Genomic DNA, 6,874 nt, shown 5'->3' on the forward strand with positions numbered 1-6,874 from the left:
CGCCTTTATGACGATCAAGCGGGTTTTGCGATGAGCGTATGACATTGAAAGAAATATACAAAAAAACTTTAATTGCTCACATTAAGCAAACATCTCATTTTACTTTGTGTAGGTATTTAAAATGAGATGATTAGCTGATGTGTATTTATCTTAAGAGGCAACAGGAGTGGTCCATTTCTCCATACAAACGTACTCGACTGTTTCCTCCGTGGGTTTTGAAGCTAGAGCAATGATTTTTTCAACACAAATTAATATTGTCAATATCTGAGTCGGACCGTTTTTCTTTTTTTGATATTTTTGTTTTTTAAGGCGCTAGAGCCCTTCAAAAATGCCCAAAATGGCCTAATTGACTATGCCGCAATGAGAGGCGTGGTATTCAAAACTTATATCACTTAGCCAAAAAAGCAAAACGGTCTGACACAGATAATTTCATAATCATTTAGACTTCCAAACTTGGTTACGATTGGTTAAGTTTTGGAGGAGGAAACGGTCGAGTACAAAACCTCGATTTTTGAGATTTTTACGCAGGATTTTTCGCCTTGTCCTTATCGCACTAGTTTTAGGAGCCGCTTCCGTTAGCGAGACGGGTATATTTACCTAAAATATTTAAGTGTCAGCTCCTGTTTCGTCTTAAAAGTAACAAACCTTTTTTTGCATTTCGTGCCTATTCCCTGATGTAGTTTTTTGTTACTAACTCGGACATTTTGAATAGTCTCCCGCAGAGCGCTTAAATTAGCAAAAATTTGCCCGCATCAAATCAGATATGTTCTGGCAATTCGTTAATTCTGAAGCCAGTCGGACAAAGAATAGAATGACGTACCCATTATGCCCATAGCTTGTTTTTGTCGAGGCCGATATTTGGAATAACAGACTTTTAAAATCAAAATCGCCAATTCATTCAATTCAGGACTAAACAATTGACCATGACCTGGCTCCTGTCAGACATTATATATAGCGCTGGCGACATAATACTTGACAATGTTAAGACTCCAAAGTTGACAGTCAACTCTTAAACACTTCAGTCACATTTCCAAAAACCACTTAAGAAAAACAATTCAATTGACTGCACAAGTTAAACGCATGCGGTATCACAACATTACATAACACCATTTATTTATCGTAATGTAATCTCACACGTGACTTACAATTACTTCCACAATTAAGTTGTCCATCATGCTAATGCAATCATCAGCACGTATCATCTGCCGGTCATTGACTCGGCGGAGATGAATGAAGTGACGTCACGACGTAGTAAAGATGCGCAGTGACACGGCGCGATCGTGACTTGTTTATTGTTTACGTTCGACTTAGAACTTTTCAAAGTCAATGTTAGAGGAGTGTGGTGTGGGAAACTTAGGTTGTCATTTTTTTTGCTTGTATTAGGTTTTGTATTAACCTTTTCGATGCCGTGTCAAACACAAAAGCTGTCTCTCAGACGGCACGTCACCGAAGTATCAAAACTGAAATTGAACTTTATGCATATGCACCTAGGTCTATGTTGCTCTGTGGTCTATGACCGATTAATACGTCTTTGGCGTTGGACCTGCGGTGCGTATATATCGGTCATTGGCGTCCAAAAGGTTAAGTACACGAAACTACCGGTTGATAATAAAACATATTATTATGATGGCTATTATCGTAATCAGCGTAAGATTATTCGTTTAATTTGTACGTCTAATTTTATTCATCTTGTTCTTATTTTACGTACTTAGCAAAGCTTAAATGAGTCATATTATTATTTAAGCTTTTCTTTAAGTACACCATATAAAACAAGTGAATTATTTGGGACAAGTGACATTTAAGCAATAGTTAAATTAAGGAGTGGCATGAATATGGCAGTAAACCATTTGTCATGCTCATGACTTACGATTTACGTAGATCATTTGATCACGGCGGACAGACAAAAAAGTCAATACATAAAATAAGCCCATTTACTTTATTTAATGCGTTCGTATTTACACACAATACCTACCATACCACTAGGTGCTAAACAAAGTTCTTTTACACATATCGATAAAACGTTTATATAGGTATCTAAATAATACTTATATATGTGACCATAAAGGTCACTATCAACATATAAATGTATGATAAGTATTAATGTTTATTGTTCCATACCATACACATACAACTACTATGAGTAGTGTGACTAGTGAAATTATTCTTTAGCCTACAGGTAATACGTATTTATCACGCCATCGCCATTCAATGCCTTGCAATTATTTATGAATCATTGCTATATAATTACGTACCTACAGTCGCCATCAGATATATCGGAGCAGCTAAGGCGCTCACAAATATCTGAACACGCCTCTATTGTCAAGGCGTTAGAGTGCGTGTTCAGATATTGTGAACGCCTTGGCCGCTCCGATATATCTGATGACGACTGTACCTATAGCTAGTGCTAAGCGGATTTGGTGTTTTGTTCATCGAAAATAACTCTTTATAATCTTTAAGTCGGTCGTTTAATACTGCAAACCATTATTCGAATAAATACTTGAAAAGTATTCCATTGAAAAAAGCAGGTGTAGCCACTGCCCCGCTGGATACTGGGCAGAAAGTTTTATTAAAATACTAGCGATCCACCCCGGCATCGCACGGGTTAACAAATTATACATAATCCTTCCTCTTAAATCACAGTATCTATTAAAAAAACTGCATAAAAATCCGTTGCGTAGTTTTAAAAATCTAAACATACATAGGGACAGACAGACAGCTGGAAGCGACTTTGTTTGTGTTTGTTTATACTACCTATGTAGTGATTACACAAAGAGGAGGGTGTAAAATAACGGAAATATGTAAAATAACATGTAATAAGCGATACATTACATTGAAGAGGGATATACTACACATAAGATAAAATATGTATGAATATTAAATGACGAATCTACATCGAATTGACAGTTGAATTTAAGAATACATTAAGAACAAATTTTATTGAATTACCTACCGGTTTCATTGCTACCTACGTAATTTATCCGCTAATGTGGTGCTGTGCGGTGCAAGAATAGTAGAATACACCAGCACAGAATAAGTAATAGTATTATCATACAGAACGGACACGTACCGCCCCGCCCCGATTCGGATTACCTCGCCGGCGGCGACAGGCCACGACATGAATGTGTGCGCAAGTCGCTCTACTGAGAGCATGTCAGGATTCCGTCAGAAACTCAATGACGCGTGTACAGACGTGCCGCGCACACATATAAACGCAAATCATTTTTGATGTATGGCGTGTCCGCCCTGTGACACCAGGTTGTACAATAATAAAGCAATATTATGTACAATTACAATTTGAATTATTTTCGAGTAATAAAAAATACATAATTATTGTGACAAAGCATGATCATAATTATATTATTTTAATGAGGTTGAGCTTAGGTAGTTAAGAAGGCACGTCTGACTGACTGACTTAGGCCAATAAGAAATATGTTAAGACACACAAGGAAATGAAATATTTTCATCGTTTTTTAGTAGCTGAGTGCATGAGGGTGTGCATCGTACCATCGATCGTACCTATGCATTGATAAGGATAATTAATTACAGTTTTTAGGAAAATATTAGTAAAAAATGCATTTTTTTTCATTGTTCAGTCTTCCAATACTTAATAAATCTCAAAGCAATTTCGAAAACAGTTAGAATGCATAAAATTTATGCATTCTAACTGTTTTCGAAATCACTATAAGCTTTATACTTGCGTAGCACTTGGCTTGACTCTAGACTTCTGTTTGTGAGCTACCTATTTAATTTGGCTGTTTAAAAATTTAATAAAAAAAGCAAAACTGTTAGATATCGTCAAAAAACATCATCGGTCTAGCACGATTGCAAAATTGTTTATTATCGGTAATTTTACTACCATGCAAATTTTTCAATACCATTTAAGGATTGGAATAATCACTAAGAAGTCAGATGTTATTAAATTTAAGAGCGCAATTCAACGCGGTAACGCAGCGAGTGTGATGGGCACCTTTGCGCCAGGGGTAGCGCGGGGAGGCCTCTTTCAGTAGTTTTTATATTCCTTGTTTTATTTTAGATATATTTAGGGTTGTTAGTTGTTAGTTAGAACTATACTGTTGAAACTTGGTAAGTAGATGTATTCTGTGAACCGCATTAAGATTTTCACACAAAAATAGAAAAAAAACAATAAATTTTTGGGGTTCCCCATACTTCGAACTGAAACTCAAAATTTTTTTTTTCATCAAACCCATACGTGTGGGGTATCTATGGATAGGTCTTCAAAAATGATATTGAGGTTTCTAATATCATTTTTTTCTAAACTGAATAGTTTGCGCGAGAGACACTTCCAAAGTGGTAAAATGTGTGTCCCCCCCCCTGTAACTTCTAAAATAAGAGAATGATAAAACTAAAAAAAATATATGATGTACATTACCATGTAAACTTCCACCGAAAATTGGTTTGAACGAGATCTAGTAAGTAGTTTTTTTTTATACGTCATAAATCGCCTAAATACGGAACCCTTCATGGGCGAGTCCGACTCGCACTTAGCCGCTTTTTTATTTAAAAAAAGGAGTAAAAAAGAAGTAAGAAGTAAAAAAAAAAATTATGTTAAAGATAAAAAGCTCTAATTCTTGTACCGGGTAATACGTTCGTAAATACACGCAGCAGGTGTAACGCTCCGCGACTCGACCTTGCCAGCTTCCGCGAGAGAAAGGGCATTTCGTCGCGTACGTTACTATGTATAATAAATACGTGCTCTCGTTGTCTGTCATCCACGTACAGTCGCCACCAGATATATCGGAGCGGCTAAGGCGCTCACAAATACCTGAACACGTCCCTATTGTCAGGGCGTTAGAGTGCGTGTTTAGCTACTGTGAACACCTTGGCCGCTCCGATATATCTGATCCGATCCGATATATCCGATAATCAACAGACTACAATGTACAGTCAACATGGTAACGTTAAACCACCCAAGTATAGTCTAAGAGCAAATTGTGGTCCAAAATTAACTCAAATATCTGACTATTATTTGAACGTCGTATTTCTATGGCAAGATTTATAATAAAAAATGGAAGCTATTTCGGAATCTTTCCAACGTACTTACATATATATAACTTGCGATTACTTACATAGGGTCATTTCGCTAGATTCCGTCCATGCTCTACTTTTCGTCCACTTGACAGATTCGCAAATAATATATATGATTTTTTTTTTCTATATTGTTTTGACATTAAGGATTGCAATACGTAAGTACAAATTTGTGCAGCAATGTAGATTTATATTAAAATTTCTTCAAATGAACGAAAACTAGAGCTGGACGGAAACTAACGCACCCTACCCTATAACTAACTAAATTATGTAATATGAAATAACAATAACTGGCGGCTAACTACTTTGGCAGGCCATAATAAAATTGTTTTCTATCTAATTCGAAAAAAGGCGCTTGTTTTATAATACCTAGCTATTCTAGGCTCAATGATTTTTATAGACCGACCTTGTAGAGTTCAGTTTTTCCGGTTCACCGTATAAATAGTTTTTCATCTGGCGAAAATAGAAACTAATCTGTCTGTACAATAAGCTTAAAAGTATCGCAAAAAATTGAGTGAATGAATATTTTAAGTGAGAAATGAATTCACAAATTTACCTGGAAAGCTAGATAGTTTAACATTAGATATAAAAAAAAACCCAGCACACAAATGGATGGAAAAACTTGCCCTTTTTCCGTTGGGGGTTAAAAATAGTGTATCTACTGGTTTAGAAAAGGAGTAATTTCAATTACAATGTATCTTTTAGGCAGTGTGGGCCAATATTATTTAATAGATAATTAGTGCAATTATTTTTAACATAAATCGTAAAATCAGTCACACATCAATCGCAAAACAATAGGCGCCGAGCGGGCATGGTCGCGGTCGTGGGTACGATAATCTTCTGTTACCCAGTACCTAGTCAGCAATTTTAAATTTACAAACAAGAACCTACAAATTAATCTAGAGTGCCATCTTTCTCAGATTTAAAAATTAAAGTTACAATCTTTTACATTATTTTATTGACTTATTATTTCTTTTGGAAATACATAGGGGACAAAATCCGATTTCAAAAAAAGACGCGGTCCGGAGTTATCAGATAAAAGATAAGATAAGATAAGATAAAGATAAAAGATAGTTTATACAAGTAGGCATAATTACAATGCGCTTATGAACGTCAAATAAAGCTAGGTAGACCGGCTCCAACCCTACACCTCTGCCCCGAGAAGATTTAAATCCCCCCTCAATTGGAGGAGGGTATCCCAATATGGGACCGGCAACAAACTCGGCGGGACACATCTTTTCAAAAATAATTACATCTTATAATTATATAAATTATATAAATTGTATAAGAAAATAATTGAAATGAAATCTAACCTACCTATCGTAAATGTCTCCATCTATGATATCCTAACATACATTAATCTTACCTAACCTAACCAATTGCACGCTTATAAAACGCGATTACAAGAAAAGCTCTTTCCCCCATAGTTCGCCCTCGCCGACACAGATGGCGCTGAAATCAAATCGTACTCCGCACATGCGCCGGGCGTCCCGGCGCTATTCTCGTACATCACGGGAACATTCTATTTTCGCACCTGACTTTCTACGCGAGAACTCCTGGTTGGTTCTGTCGCCCTGGTGTTTCGGGGGCGGGAAGTGACTGCCGTGACGTGGACGGGTGCCCGTCAATGTTGCGTGACGTTGACGTGTCAGTCTGACGTGCCTGCTTGAAGATAGCTTGAAGGAATTACATTTTTTTTTAATTTTTACATGATTTTATTGATGTTGCAAATTAAAATTAAGTCCTACGACCTACGACTAATTTAATTAATTAAATAAATGATTTATTATAATTACAGGATAGTTTCATATTCTGAAATTAATACCTA

This window comes from Cydia amplana, chromosome 5 (assembly GCF_948474715.1).
Source record: "Cydia amplana chromosome 5, ilCydAmpl1.1, whole genome shotgun sequence".
NCBI lineage: Eukaryota > Metazoa > Arthropoda > Insecta > Lepidoptera > Tortricidae > Cydia > Cydia amplana.